The sequence below is a fragment of the Kogia breviceps genome, chromosome 2, assembly GCF_026419965.1.
Source record: "Kogia breviceps isolate mKogBre1 chromosome 2, mKogBre1 haplotype 1, whole genome shotgun sequence".
NCBI lineage: Eukaryota > Metazoa > Chordata > Mammalia > Artiodactyla > Physeteridae > Kogia > Kogia breviceps.
Genome location: NC_081311.1, coordinates 11,280,482 through 11,296,062, shown reverse-complemented (window position 1 = coordinate 11,296,062; position 15,581 = coordinate 11,280,482). Strand labels below are relative to the sequence as shown.

Sequence of the window (15,581 nt, the reverse complement as noted above, 5' to 3'; positions counted from 1 at the left end):
TACATACTTTCTGCACATCTCTGACTGTTTGCTTGGCATAAATTCCTAGACGTAGCATTGTTAGATCTAAGGATAGTCACATTTTTAAAAGGCTTTTGATCTGTATTTGTTGTAAAGTTGCATTTCAGGAAGGTTGCTGAAGTTTCATAGTGGCCATCCATATATGTGCCATCCATATAAGTGCTGCACCCTTTTGCCCACACTGGGTATTACTGTTTTTTTTTTTTTTAAGTTTTGCTAATTTGATAGCTAGAAATTATTATATCATTGTTTTATTTTGCATTTCTATTACTAGTGAAATTGAGCATGTTTAATGTATTTAATTGGCCATTTCTTCTTTTGTCAGTTGCCAGTTTTTGACCTTTGTGCATTTTTCTGGTGGTGTGGGGTGGGGTATTTCTGTTTCTGGTTGATATATAATTATGACAGTTAAGGGTATTAACCTTTGGTCATCACAAATTTTTTTTCTAGTTTGACATTTGCCTTTTATTTTTATGCTTTGGATTTTTTAAAATTCATTTATTTATTTATTTTTGGCTGTGTTGGGTCTTCGTTTCTGCGCAAGGGCTCTCTCCAGTTGCGGCAAGCGGGGGCCACTCTTCATCGCGGTGCGCGGGCCTCTCACTATCGCGGCCCCTCGTTGCGGAGCACAGGCTCCAGACGCGCAGGCTCAGTAGTTGTGGCTCACGGGCCCCGTTGCTCCGCGGCATGTGGGATCTTCCCAGACCAGGGCTCAAACCCGTGTCCCCTGCATCGGCAGGTAGATTCTTAACCACTGCGCCACCAGGGAAGCCCTGTGCTTTGGATTTTTGAGGGGTGGGGTGGGGAGCATATTTTAAAAGTATGTAGGCCAGTCTTTTAAGGTTAATTATTATTTAGATAATTCTATTTATTCTCTTTTAGTTCTTATATGGTTTTGTTTTTTCATCTAACTATAGGTTAGAAGGATATGGTATAGAGAGGGATTTAACTTTTTTCTTAAATAGTTAATCATTTTTGCCTGTGCCATATATTGAACAGTGTACCCTTTTGTCGTTGGCTTGATGTTTTTATCATGTGCTATTGTTTGACCTTTTTTTTTTATCATATGCCCAATATTTGTTTTCTTGGCTTTCTGACATCTCCTCTATTGAGTTATTTATCTGCCTACCAGAGAAATAACTGATTTATCTGATTTCATATTATGTATTTTCCATATTTTAGCATCTTTAAATATGGAATGCATCTTAAAAATCAGCTGTTGCCTTAATGGAAGCTGAGTTCTCCCTGAGAGGGTTTGAGTTTTCTTCTGCTAGTCACTTGGGGGCACTACCAGTCTGAGTCTGTTGAAGCTAATTTCTCTGCTTGAGATTTTCTTGGCCTTTGCTGATAGTGTGAACTCAGAGCACAGAATTTGTAGGCAGGTTGGGGTGGAGGTACCAGTGCACATATCAAGGAATTATTTCCCCTTCATCCTGTTGTCAAGGAAGTGGTATGCAGGCTTCCTTGCCTTCTCTTCTGGAGGAAGCGTTGTTATTATTATTGTTCTTAACCCCTCATTGAGGCTGTTGCCATTTGGTGTCCCCACTTTTTGTGAGGGTCTCTGTCTCCTTTTAGATTCCATACCCTGGACATCTTTTCTTTGCATGGTACATAAAACAATATTGCATCTTACAATTGATGCTGTCTTAGAATCGGTGAAAGTTTTTAATATCTGGCAGTGCAAGTTCTTGGTATACTATGTGCTTGGTTATTATTCCAAATGAAGTTTGAAATGATTTAAGTTCCCCTGACATTCTCTCTGCACAAAACAAAGCAAAACAAAGTCCAAACAGTAGTAGTCCTGGGATTGTGATACATCTGATATGAAAAATTAAGAACCTTTCATTTCACACTGAAAGGTTTGTTCATGATTTGTTCACTGTAATTGTTTTACTTCTTATACGTGGTTGTAAAATTTAGGCAAGAAGTTAGTTCCCAGTGTTATGCTGGTACTATAAAATAATTAATTTAAAATATTAACAATCCTTCTATACTTGGTTCATTCAAGCATAGACAATTTTGCTGAATAATTTTTTTCTGCCCTTTAACCCTTTTTTAAGATTGTTCTTTAAAAAGCCTCAGATTAACCCAACAGATAATTCACTTTATATTTTGTCTTTTATTTGCTATACTCATTTTGTTATGAAGGTTACCAGGCTAGTTTATCCCACCAAACACTCCCGATGCCCTTTCATCCCTCCAGGAGGCCTGTCTGAGGACTTGGGCTCACAGGCTGTTCTTCAGAGGCAGTTTGCAGTGTTTGTTTGGCACTTGACAGTGTGTTTGTTCTTTACTTCAGAAAGGAACAACAGTGCGTTATTGTGTTGTTACTATGAGTTTGTAAAGCTGACCGAGGATTCTTTTTCTTCTTTTAAAGACATTCTTGTCTTTCCAGAAAGTTGCAGAGTGTAAATTACATGGCTGAGAAAATCCTCAGAGGACGCCCCCCGTCTGCTCCTGTGACGGATGACAGAAATGTGATTCGCCGCCAGTTACTCTGCCGTAATTCCCAGATGTAGGGCTTCATTTAAAAGAAAACATACAGAACAAAAGGGCAATGAAATAAATCAGTACCACATTTGGACTGTATAGATGAGAAAAAGAAATTATTAAAATGATGCAGTTAAAAACTCAGATCAGTGTAGTTGTACAGTTGTCAAAGTAATATGTGATACCAGCGAGGAAATACTTGTAGCATGCAGACGGTTGTTCCTGTTCCTTAAAAAACTATTGTCAGTGGGCTATTAAACTTGCATTGTTTTAAACTAATGTAGTATGTTCTACGGACTTCTTGAGAAACTGTAATAATACAGGTTTTTAAAAATTTATGTTCTACTTTAAATGTGAAGTATAGTTCGGAGCTGCTTTAATGCGGGGTCATTTGTGTCTGTTAGCGGAAGTAACCGAGATCACTTCTATTCCAAGCTGAACTGCTGTCTTTAAGAAGCCTTCCAGGCTGTTGCTGAGAGCAGAGCTGTGGAAGGAAATGAGATGCTCCGCACTTCACAGAAATCTTGTGAAGCGCTCTCCCGGCATCATTGCCACCAGCAGTGGGGAGCAAACGAGAGAGAAGTTTTTCCATTTTGTCATCTAAGGTAGCTGTGCAGTCGCCTCATTGCTCAAGTTCCAATCAATATGAGAACCACAGTAGAATTTTTTTGGATTTTGGTTTTTTTGCTTTGTATTAATTTCACTTCTACCAAAGTATTTGAAAGTATGAACTGTACTGGCTTTTAGACTATAACTCTATTTCATGAAAAGACTGTTCTGTGATATTTTACTTTGTTTTACTGTAACTTCAAATTATCTAAATATTTTCCTAATACTACATGAGAATGCTGATTTTCTTTTGTTATGCAGTAGGAACATTTTACACTGTTTACATAGTTCTCATGGAACATAGAATTTTTTGAAAGCCACATATGATACACATTTTTTGTGTATATATTCTAGTTAGTGTGAATAAAACAATAACATCAATGCATTTTTTTAAAGCAGAAAACGTCTGTATTCTTCTTGTCTTCCTTAAAAGTATTCCTGTGAGTTCAGTGGTCATTTACTTTTCGTTGTGAACACCTGCTCTGTAGTTAATACATAACTATAGCATTTGCTCCTAATAATTAGGACAGAATTAGGACAGTAGAGTTTTTGAGCTGCAGGTGACCCCAGACAGCATATATTCCAACCACCTCATTATGCAGCCGAGGACACAACACTAAATGCCTTTCTCAGGCTGCTGGGTGGCAGATCTGGGCTGGAATACAGTTTCACTGACTCCCTTTTGGCCTTCATTTCTCTACACCAGTGCTATTACCTCTCACTTAAGTTCCTCTTAACTTCCCCAAACAGATGAAATAAAGAAAAATAAGGTTATTTATGTATATTTTAATAAAATCCAGTTTGATTTTTCAACTTACAACTCGTTTTGTCTGTTATTCAGCCTGTATCTTCTGAATATTGGGCAGAGGGGAAGAAACACTTGAACCAGTGTCCATAGTAGAAACATGTAGCAGCTCAGTTTTAGGAATCTTGTGATTTCAACACCTGGCAAAATGTAAAATAGAATTTTAGAGGGTAACTCTGCTGTGGACAGAGTTTATATCACTCTTCAATTTCTTAAAAAAAAAACGAAACCAAAGCCAAAACAGTAATAGGTCTGAGGGCAGAGTCTATTTATTAGTGTACTGTTCACTGTTGTAACCACGATGCCTACCACAGACTTGTCACAAAGTAAGGCACTTTGCAAATATTTGTTGACTGAAACAATTTTAAAAATCAGAAATAGAATCAAATACTTACAGACCTTAGAATGGCCATTCAGGTCAGTGGTTTGCAAACGTTTAAAAAGTAGCTGAACCCTTTTCAAATTTCAGTATATAAACTAGGTGAGAGCATAGCCGCTGAGTAAAGCTTGACCTCCTCCTTTTCCCCAGTAGCTCGTCCCCTCCTGGGACCCTGCCACCCAGCCCTAACCTGGATTAATGCTCTCATCTTCCTCAGATGAGGAAAGTCAAGTCGCTGGTTATTCTGAAATTGTTTTCTGTGCGGAGTTTGGGAGTAAAGTTAAAAAGCATCCGTGTCTGAAACTGAAGGTCAAAGACTCGTCGTAAAACCAATGAGGTCAACCTAGGCCTGGTTTGTTAACGTGGCCATAACGAGAGGAAACTCCTTTCCAGGTCTGATGGGCCTGTGTGGTTCATGAATCCACCAGATAAGGATTTTTCTCAAAACCAGAGTGTGATTATAGTAGAAGGATTTAACAGATTATATTGATTTTTGACGCAAGTATTTAATTGGAAAGGTGTGCTCCACATAGACCCTTGAAAATGAGGACATTAGAGCATAGATACCGCTACCCTGGCAGGGAGGATGATATATGCAAAATAGCAACTCACAGTATTATAAACAGAATGCTGGAGATCAGGACTGTCCGGAAACTCCAGAGTGGTTGATCTTGGTATTTATATTACCGTTGTTTTCAGGTTTTTGTGACTTGAGGTGTCATACCTTAGTGCTGAGCCTTAGTGTTCACCGAGCAGCGTTCTGGTGGTGACTGGTTTCCCATGTCGATTTTGCCATCTGGGAACAGGGTGAATTGAGCTGCAGACACTGAATGTTCTGGTTGTCCTCCAAGTTAATGGTTCTCATTGTAGCAATAATTACCAGTCAGTATGAGTTCGTTCCCCAGGGCCGGTCCTCTAAGGTGAGTTGATAGAATTCAGTTCTTTACAGCTGAGACGCTGACACGGCATTCCCGCTGTTGTCTGTCTCCCTGCAAAGCGCTGGATGGACTGTCAGTTGACTTGTCTCCTTGATGTTTGTATAAGGCTGGCAACAGGTTGTCAGTCTTGTCCTGTTATTTCACCCCTAAAGTGAGCTTACCAAAAACTTGACAGCATGTTGAAGAGCTCTGGTGCCCACCTGCCTTTGTGTCCAAGCTCTCTACCTCTGAGCTGTGGGTCCCACGCAAGACTGTTTTCCCCCAACCTCTCGGCAAAGTGTTTTCTGACTTTCGGTCAGTTTCCTCTTTCATGAAATTCCTCAACCTCATAGCGTTATTGTGAGGCTTAAGTGAAAATATGAGTAAAAAGCACGTAGCGATGCTGGGTACATAGTAAGCACTCAGAACAGTAGCAATTTGTCACTACTGCTACTCTTTTTTTTTTTTTTTTTTTTTTTTGCGGTATGCGGGCCTCTCACTGTTGTGGCCTCTCCCTTTGCGGAGCACAGGCTCCGGACGCGCAGGCGCAGCGGCCATGGCTTACGGGCCCAGCCGCTCCGCGGCACGTGGGATCCTCCCGGACCGGGGCACGAACCCGTGTCCCCTGCATCGGCAGGCGGATTCTCAACCACTGCGCCACCAGGGAAGCCCACTACTGCTACTCTTTTTATCACGAACACTCAGGTTCAGGGAAGACCCACGTCTTTGTTGCTAGGTCACTGCCACTTCCAGTCCTCCCTGGGTTGCAGTTGGCTAGGTCTCTTGTCCCTGAGAGCTGCCAGAGAGGGCTGAGCAGAGCATCCTTCACAGAGGCCCAGGTGTCTGCAGGTGACTGGAAGGGAGGACAGGAGCTGTGGAGCCAGCCGGGGAGGGCACGGGGCATGGTAATGTTCATGTGGCTGTCTTCACACAGATCAGTGGGACTCGTGGAGAGCAACTTTGAGTGACTTCTCCATGCCTTGATTCCCTAAGTTCCTTTTGGGATAAGGATCCAGAAAACATGTTTGTCTTCCTAAATTCTGCCTTCTTATCTCCCTGATGTTTATTTTCCTGCTTTCAACATCAACGCTATTGCAGATTTCCCCAAACCTATCAGCCCCACAGAACTCTGAGGATGACTTCATGTTGTTGACACTAGTGGGCGCTCGTGAGATAGCGCAGCCTCTACATTTAGTGCTTCCTTTTTTTCAGTCTCAAAGCAAGTGAAACACGTTTGGGCAGTATTCACACTTAATGTGACAGTAAACTATCGCAACTTGTGTCCAACATAGGAAACTTATAGCAACCTGTAAAATAGACCAGGGATTAGCAAGGACGCATCCATGAGAAAGCAGGCAGTGCTGTGTATTTGCTAGGGGGTGAGCTGCAGTTCAGGTTCACGGACAGGTGGAATTGGTGTACCTGGGATGACCCACCGTGTTTTAATTTCACTTCTTATATTAAATAATGACTTTGAAAGGTTTTATTGTGGAAATTTTCAAATAATCAAAAGTGTGGAGAATGGGTAGTGAATCCCCCTGTCTGCACCTCTCCCCTAGCCTCAGTAGGGGTGCCAGGGTTGGCCTTTCTGTAAATTAAGAGACAGGTAAGCAGGGGCAACCAGGGCCAAGGCAGGAAAGAAAGTGCATTCAAGAGGTGGAAAGACCTGAGGTGGGAAACAGCATCACCTGTTGGGGCAACTGGAAGAGATTAAGTTCGTGAAACACAAAAAGAGCTGTTGGAATGTGTTGAGAATGGTTTTCATTAAAGCTGTTTGAAAGACAACATTTCATGTGATGCCTTTTCTTTCTGTTAGTCACTTAATAGCATTCACTCTTGTTGAAAGGAGCATGGTTGGAATATTGGGAAGTGCTTACTACCAGCGAAGAGGCGTTCCTCTCCTGTGCCCCTCAAAGTCTGTGCTCAGCTGCATCTCTGAGACTCGTTTGCTTCTCTTTCCCAGGAGGTGAAAAGGTATTTTGAACAGCACTTCTGAAGAAACTTCAGGTGAACAAGGCTGTGGCAGTTCTCTGAATGTTACTCCCTGGAAGAGAACTGGGGAGGGGAACTCGTGTTTTGGGGGCGTCAGCTGTGTTTCGGGCACTGTGCCAGCTCTTTCATGTAATCTTTACAGAAGCCCCACGGCCCCGGTCCGGGAGGATCCCACGTGCCGCGGAGCGGCTGGGCCCGTGAGCCATGGCCGCTGAGCCTGCGCGTCCGGAGCCTGTGCTCCACAGCGGGAGAGGCCGCGACAGTGAGAGGACCGCGTACCGCAAAAAAACCACAAAAAACAAAAAAACAAACAGAAGGCCCATGGAGGCAGGTTTCTTCTCCCCATTTTACAGATGAGAGAACTGAAGCGCATAGAAGCTAGCCGTCTTGCCAGGGCCACTCAGTTAACGGCAGGGGAGAACAAAGTGCGCTTAAGCCTCAAAAATAAAGGGAAACCTCTACTATAGAAAGCTGCTTGCAAATTGACTGCCTCTTTCTGGAAGCACCTAGGCAGTCACAGCACTGCTCCCCCCGACCCCTGCTTGTTTTTTCACAAGCAAAAGCATTTTCAAAGGATAACCTTTGAAAGAAAAAGATAAGTTTTAGGAGATGTAGATTATAATTTGTTGTTTCTGCCTGAAGTACTTTTTTTTTTTTTTTTTTAATGTGGGACGTTAAACCTCGTGTTAATGAAGATTCCCAAATATTGGTCTAAACAGGACCTAGATGTTTGTTACCCTTTCAACTGAAAAGGAAGGGATAAACGCAAAAATGGTCTTTTGTCCTTACAAAAGAATGTTTGTAGAAGTGTCCTAGCTTGTGTGCCCTCCTGAGTGTCTCAGTGACCGCCCCCAGGTTTTATTGTTTCTCTGGGGTTGCTTCTCCATTCTCACTGCCATCACCCCGGCTTTCCTTAAGCCTAGGCAGCCAAGACACCGTCCTAACTCTGCAGTCCATCCTGAATCCTCTGCCCTCCCAGCTTGTCCTCAGAAGCCATCTCCAGCTCCCCTCTACCGCTGGGTGGCTTTCCCTGGTTCAGAATTTCCTGTCCTCCCTGCTCTGCTTCCCCAGCCTCTCTCCAGCCTCGCCTGCTGCTCCCTCTGTATGAACCAAGCTGGTCATTCGTCCTCCCAGATTTGCTCTTCCATTATCCTCCTTTCCAGATGCTGCAGCAGACCAGAACCTCGGGCTCCCACCTTTTCCGCAAAGCCTCCACCCTCCAGAAACCCTGAGTGGGCCTGCTTCCCCTGTACCAGGGCTGCTCAGTGATGTTTAATTGACATTTGTCTTACCCTGGTTTGGTCTCAGGTGTCTTAACTGAAAAAGCACTGTTCAACAGGGGAAAACGGCTAACACGGGATTCCATTCTCTGCCCTCAAAGGGAGGCAAACCCCGAGGGCACAGAAACGCGAGTAAGAACCCCATTTGCATCCTCTTCCCTGACACCTACAGCCTCTGCCACACTGTCCTCAACCTGCACCCCTCCCCAAACACAGTGGGAACGTGAGAGAGTTTCTCATAGTTACACCTGGACCCTCGTGGACATCCATTAGGTAAGAGGAAGGCACCTGCATGAGTAGATTTCAGCAAGCGTCTCCGACGGAGGGAGATGCCCATTTCTAAACGTGCAGTTACCTGGCGAGGTGTCCTTTTTAGGCTGGAAGTTCACTTTCACCTTAAGGATCTGTATTTAATGTTATTTGTTCCTCTGAATAAAAAAGAACAAAGCTTTCCCTGTGGGAAGATAAATATAAAATCCACCCCCCACCCCCTTATCTTGTGTCAAAATACTTAGTTTCTTTAAATAATACCCATGATAGCTTTTACTAGACAGGCTTCCAGAAATTCTTAATTTGCCAGTTTTGAAGTAGCTTTTCTGTCATTAGAAGTTCTCGTTAGAACTTCTGTAGGTCATGTTTGGGTCATGTGTGTGAAAGGGAGAGATTTTGTTATTCAGCATTTGGATGGGCAAACTCTTCAGTCTTATATTGGAAACATACAGTTGTAATAGGAAGTTACTTTTTTTTCTTTGAGACTATATACCTCAGATCTTTCAGCCCAAATACTTTTCATTTAACTTCTTTCAAAATTCATCTTCTGGTATCATTTTTCATTTTCCAACAAATTTCAGAATCAAGCCCTCGCCGTCTCCACATTTTTTCCACTTTCCCAAATCAGTTTTGTCAACCCTGGAATCTAGTAGGGCCGTGGTCTTCGGATGACTGTATATGATTCTCTCCCTCTTTCATGACTTCTTATTGCCTGGGGCCTGTGGAGTTTTATTCTCTATAAAATGACAATATTTTGCCAACTGAAAATTATAGTTTACCTTGACTGTTGTCACATCTGATGAGTTTTGAATTGATGAGTTTGAGCCTCAGTCTCCTCCAGAAGAAATACGTAAAGATGAAGGTTTCTGAATCCTCGGTGTCTCCAGTCCAACATGTGCTGCTGATCTGCAGAGAATTAAATCCAGTCTGCTGGCTGCATTGTAGAGTCATGTCTGTCACCACTTTCTTTGGAACTGAAAGAGGAACATCAAGCGACTTCCCTGGTGGCCCAGTGGTTAAGAATCCACCTGCCAATGCAGGGGACACGGGTTTGAGCCCTGGTCTGGAAAGATCCCACATGCCGTGGAGCAACGAAGCCCATGCGCCTCAACTACTGAGCCTGCACTCTAGAGCCTGTGAGCCACAGCTACTGAGCCCGTGTGCCACAACTCCTGAGCCCGTGCACTACAACTAGTGAATCCTGTGCGCTTAGAGCCCATCCTCCGCAACAAGAGAAGCCACTGCAATGGATAAATAAATAAATAAGTAAATAAATAAAATTTAAATGAAAAAATGTGAAAACTGTTTTTGTTTTTGTTTTTTAAAAAAGAGGAACATCACCTCTACTCTTGGCATATCTTAAAATTCCGGAAAGAACTTTCTTGAATTTCAAGAGTGATCGTGTGCAGTAAACTGGAACTAAATTCCCATTTGCCAGGCCCCAAAGGGAAATGAATATTTAAAGAAGTTTTCATTTTATGGATGTTGTTTAGTTTTGTATAGTTCAGATCCCAGCCAACTTTAAAGTGGTTAGTTTTTATCTTATTTTACTTTGCTTTTGAATTTATTTTATATTGTTTCATTTTGACTAAAAGTGTCACATCTAAAGAAAAGTCACAGTTTTTCATCAGGTGGATTTAGAATGGCAAATTAGAGAAAAAGATCAATTTTTCTTAAAATTTCTTTAAGGTAAAAAATATTTTTAAATGGAAGTATGTATGCTTTAATTTCTGTAACCAATGTGTGTGTTAACAGGATATTTAGCTAAAGTTTTCATTTCACATTAATCAATTTCCCATTTTTATTTTTGTGTCTAGAGTTAAGTCTCCCACCTGTTTAGCTATGGAAGGAATTGCTTCACAGATTTTCTTTGATGAACTTAAAAAGTATGAAAAGGACACGAACAGGTAATTCACTGAAACAGAACAAAACAAGCCAGTACACTTGAAATAAAATGTTCATCCTTGTGACTTATCCCCAAAATACAAATTAAAATGTAACTGCTCATACTGGCAAATGAACAAAACAAATCAAAAGGATGGGCCCACAGCTTCATACATTGCTAGCAGGAATATCAATTGCTTGTTCTTTTCCAGAGACAATTTGTTGTAGTATGTATCAAGAGCCTTAAAATGGTCTGTACCTTTTAATCCAGTAAATTTCACTTTGAGAAATAGAGTATTTTAAAAAATAGACAAAGATTTATATACACTGGATTGTTCATCATGGGAGAGTTAAAGAGTGAAAATCTGGAAACAAATGTTCAGTGTTGTTAAAATTAGACGGTCAGTTGGGGAAGAAGTTGGAGGAGAAAAGGGAGGAAGACTTGGAATTTCACAAATTTCTAGTCTTGGCCACAAGGAGTCTTATCAGACAGTAAGGGCCCGTGGACAGATCGATGTAAATCTACGTACTTCTGTAACTATAAAAACAGCCAAGTTGCATCGCTGTCAGTGGCAGGCTGGCAGCGCTATCTGTACAAGTTCAACTTGTCAGACAGAGGTGGTGTCCTAGCACAGATGCCACTGCAGGGGGAGGGTGGCCACTTGTATATAAACAGCCCAGTCTGGGAGAACAGTGGAAGTGCGTAGCTTGAACTGTGGCTGGGTTGGGAGCTCAGGAATCCTTCTAACCCTTCCCAGCAATCTGAGGATTAAAGAGGAAGGGCCTCGGTCACCATTGCAGATAATGACAAAGCCAGCATTGGAGTCCTGGTCTCCTGCGCCCAAGTCCATTTGTGTCCACCTTGAATCCCAAGTGGAATAACAGCTTCATAGGTCACTCTGACATTTGTGGCATAGGAATGGCACAGGCCCATTTTATAGATAAGGAAACAGAGGTCAGAAACATGGAGTGACTTGTCCAGGATCACATAATAAGTAACTGGTGGAATTGTGGTCAGAGTACAGAAAGCAAAATTTTAAAAATAAGATGAAAATTCAAGCTTTTACTTTTCTTTCAATGTTTGGACAAACTCTTTCAGCCTGTTGTTCAAGATTCTTTCTTTTTTTTTTTTTTGGCCGCACTGCACGGCATATAGAACTTCCCTGCCCAGGGATCAAACCTGTGCCCCTGCAGTGGAAGCGTGGAGTTTTAACCACTGGATCACCAGGGAAGTCCCAAGATTCTTTTTTTTTTTTTTAGTGGATTTGGAAGGCAGAGGAGTGTGTTATCATCTTAAAAAATTACCCTGTTCTTCATACGTGGATGTCTCTCCCACTACATCCTTACCTTGTCTTCTTCTGCTTCATGTAACTGTTGACAAGGTACCACCAGGGACCTGGGACAGCTGTTTCTTCAGTGGTTTGTGAAAACATCTTGTTTTTTCTCTCTATGGGCTGATACTACCTACCTGTCCAACACTCCTGCTTTGGTGCTTTGTCGGGGTCCCACATTTGTCCCACCTGAGGGAACAGGTGTGTGACGATAGATATTTTTTCTGAGACAAAATACAGAGCCTTTAACTTTATAAGCTTGAGGCGGACCCACAAGAACTTTAAGAGCATCTTTGGTAGTTACTGATTATTCCTTTTATTGAACCTCACTTTCCTCTTGGCAGAAGGCTTTCATGAACTTTCCGTGTTTGACCTTCGCACTAATTAAGGGAGGAAGGCGGGACAGGGATAAGCATCTCCATCTTTTTTTAAAAAAAATAAATTTATTTATGGCTGCGTTGGACCTTCATTGCTGCGTGCAGGCTCCCTCTAGTTGCGGCGAGCAGGGGCCACTCCTCGTTGTGGTGCGCGGGCCTCTCATCGCAACGGCCTCTCTTGTTGAGGAGCACGGGCTCTAGGTGCACGGACTTCAGTAGTTGTGGCATGTGGTTCAGTAGTTGTGGCTTGCGGGCTTAGTTGCTGCGTGGCACGTGGGATCTTCCCAGACTAGGGCTCAAACCCGTGTCCCTTTCATTGGCAGGCAGATTCTTAACCACTGCACCACCAGGGAAGTCCCTCCATCTTTATAGATGAGAGAACCGAGATTCCCAGAGGTGCTATGACTTGTCCACTGTGACTCAGAGGAGTGAACGGTGAAGCTGGGACTTGAACTCAACTCTTCTCCAAGTCCAGTCCTCTTTCTGTGGCACCATTTTGTTTCTGTGTGGAAGTACATTATTTATCAATATAGGTAACTCTGACAGGCCTTAAAAAGTATAAATATGAAATAGCTCTTGGCATTGTGTTGGATTTGAAAATTTGGAAAATGCAAAGAAGCATAAATGGGAAAATAACAATCACACGTATTCCACCCTCACCATTTTGCACTTTTCCTTAATAAAAATGGGATCACATTATAATATTTGGAACTTGCTTTTTTCATTTACTATTTCTTGAGTTTTTTCTATGTTATGAAAACAATCTTCTGTAAAATCAAATCAATTTTTACTTAGTCACCTATTTTTTTATTGTTTCCAGTTTTCCAAATATGTATGTATATGTGTGTGTGTGTGTGTGTATGGATAGAAAGATACATCAGATAGATCAACATTTTGATGAACCTCCTTTCAGAGAAAGCTTTGTGAACATTTGAATTAGGTTTTAAATTCAATCACTGAACAGATATAAGATTTCTCTGAGGTCAAATGAAATAGGAAGTTGCTAAGAAAATCAGACTTTCTTCACTTGATTTTTTTTTTTCTTCACTTGATTTTATTTGAGTCTTTGTACAACCTCTTTGCAGGCTCAAAATCACCCTCAAGATTCTGTTTCCTAAATGGTAGTGTTGGTATCCCCCCCAAACTTACACTTCAAGTAGATTTAACTCTCAATCACTGAGCTATCTAGTAAAGTGGTTTTTCTATTTTTCAGCCAAAGATTAATCCTGCTAAAAAGCTGAATTTAAAAAAATGAAACAGTTTTAGGAAATGTGAATTCTAGAAGGCATTCCTCTGTTAGAATGCATTGGCTTTTTTTTTTTTAACCAAAAGGTGGTATTTTGTGTCTAAACCACAAACTGGTTTGATCAGTGGATTCCATGTAAACCTAATGATCCAGTTTCTGAACCTTTTTGAATCTTCTGGAAAGGCTCCCTAGTTCAGGAAGTTTTGAGTTATCTTGTTTATGCTGTGTATATGATTTGTATTGCATTCATTTGTTTTCATTCGGGGCATATGTCTTACTTTAGAACTTGGTCTGACTTATGTAGCCAGTGTTAGCATTAGCAAAATTTAAATTCCTTTTGTAGTACCTGTGGCATTTCACTTATTTAAAAATGATATTTGCCTTTGGACATAAAACTTTAATTTCAGGGAATGTAATAATTGGCTTTAGGTATTGTTTCCTCACAAACCTGTTCAGACTCTGTATTTACCTTCCAAAATCTTTTAAATCCAAATTATGTGTATGAGAGTGGAAGAGGGGGAGCAGAGTAGCCCATCCAATGTTGCCTCTTGACAAGAAATCTTACCTTCTGGAATATTCTTGTTACTTTTTGGCTTTTTTCCCCACCCAGTTTTTTAGTACCCAACTCATCACATTTTTCAGTTGCATGCTGTGAGGGAGATTTCTACTTTCAGTAATGGTGGACTAGCTTATTGTACACCAGCCCTTCCACCAAAAACAACTAGAAAATATAATAGATGGGAAAAATGTTTGAGGGTAGCAGAGACGTGCCAAAGAAGCAAGGACTTGAGAGATCAAGATCCCAGAGAGAAGGGAAGGCTGACATTTGGTGCCACTTCTCCCCTCGAGGTAGTTGCCAATGCAGAAAGTGCCAACTGAGATGCTACTAAGCGAGCTCTTCTGGCATTCTTATGACTGAGGAGACAACAATTAAAGTTTAAGGCACACCAAGGATGAGGGACTCTTATAAATACCCCCAGGATTTCAGCTGGGACTTCTAACAGTCTATTCCATCAGATAGGGATGAACCAGAAGTAGAGCAGCCCTCACAAAGACTAAAGCCCAGGTTTAAATCAGCTTAATCCTTGGTTGTAAGGTGATCTACCCCTCTCCAAACTACCTGCAAGAAGAAAAATACATTTTGGGGGAGAGGAAGATAACATCACCCAGAGCTTCAAATTTTCTGTATAATTTTTCATACTTAATGACCAATCTATATGACTGAAAACCAAAATGAAACAGACAAAAAAAATGGTAAAGACAGATGTATAGTAGATCCAGACATTGGAGTTATTAGACACAGACTTAAAATAACAGTGATTAATATTGTCAAGAAATTAGATGACAATTTGGAGACTTATTTTGCAGAACTGGAGATATACAAGAAACTGAATGGAAATTCTAGAACTGAAAAATATAGCAATGGAAGATAAGAATTCAGCAGTGGTTTTCACACCAGATAAGACATAGTTGAAGAGAGGAATAGTGGATTGGAAGGTAGGTCAGAAAGAGATAGACTTATGCTCACAGAGGCAAAGGATAGAAACCACAGGAAAGAGTGTAAGAGATGTATGGAATATGATGGAAGATATAAATATGTGTAATTGGAGTCCTTGAAGGCAAGGAGGACAGAGAATAGGGCAGAAGCAATATTTTAAGAGATAATGAGGATTTTCCAAAAGTGATGAATGGTTTCAATAAGCACTATAAATCCTTGGCTGGATAAATACAAAGAAAACCACACACTAAGGCACATTGTGTTAAAATGCTGGGTGGCTTAAAATCACTGCTTAAGTCACTACTTGACAGGAATGTCTTCACCTCAGTGGGCAGCACCATGGCTATGAATTTCCACAATTGCTTACATAGCTTTGCCTTTAATTTCTTACCAGACACATCTCTCTTTGGGGGAACATTTTCCAAGGACCAGCTTTTGCCCTTAGTAAGGTCTCTGTGCACCCAGAGCTGGAGTTCTCCTCT

The 15,581-nt window shown here is 41.4% G+C and overlaps 1 protein-coding gene across 12 annotated transcripts in view; it reads left to right on the top strand.

Annotated features, from left to right (window-relative positions):
* Positions 1 to 10,642, top strand: part of SEC23IP (SEC23 interacting protein) — a 54,095-nt gene extending 43,453 nt beyond the window's left edge. For 6 of the 12 annotated variants that reach the window (XM_067024526.1, XM_059052495.2, XM_067024529.1 and 3 more), the window contains one exon: positions 2,417 to 3,940. The gene's annotated coding sequence lies outside the window, so the exon portion shown is untranslated. Of the gene's footprint in view, positions 1 to 2,398; positions 3,941 to 9,344; positions 9,412 to 10,580 lie in introns of those variants that run through there. The other 6 variants (XM_067024527.1, XM_067024522.1, XM_067024523.1 and 3 more) reach the window with 4 other exon arrangements.
* The last annotated feature ends 4,939 nt before the right edge of the window (positions 10,643 to 15,581 follow it).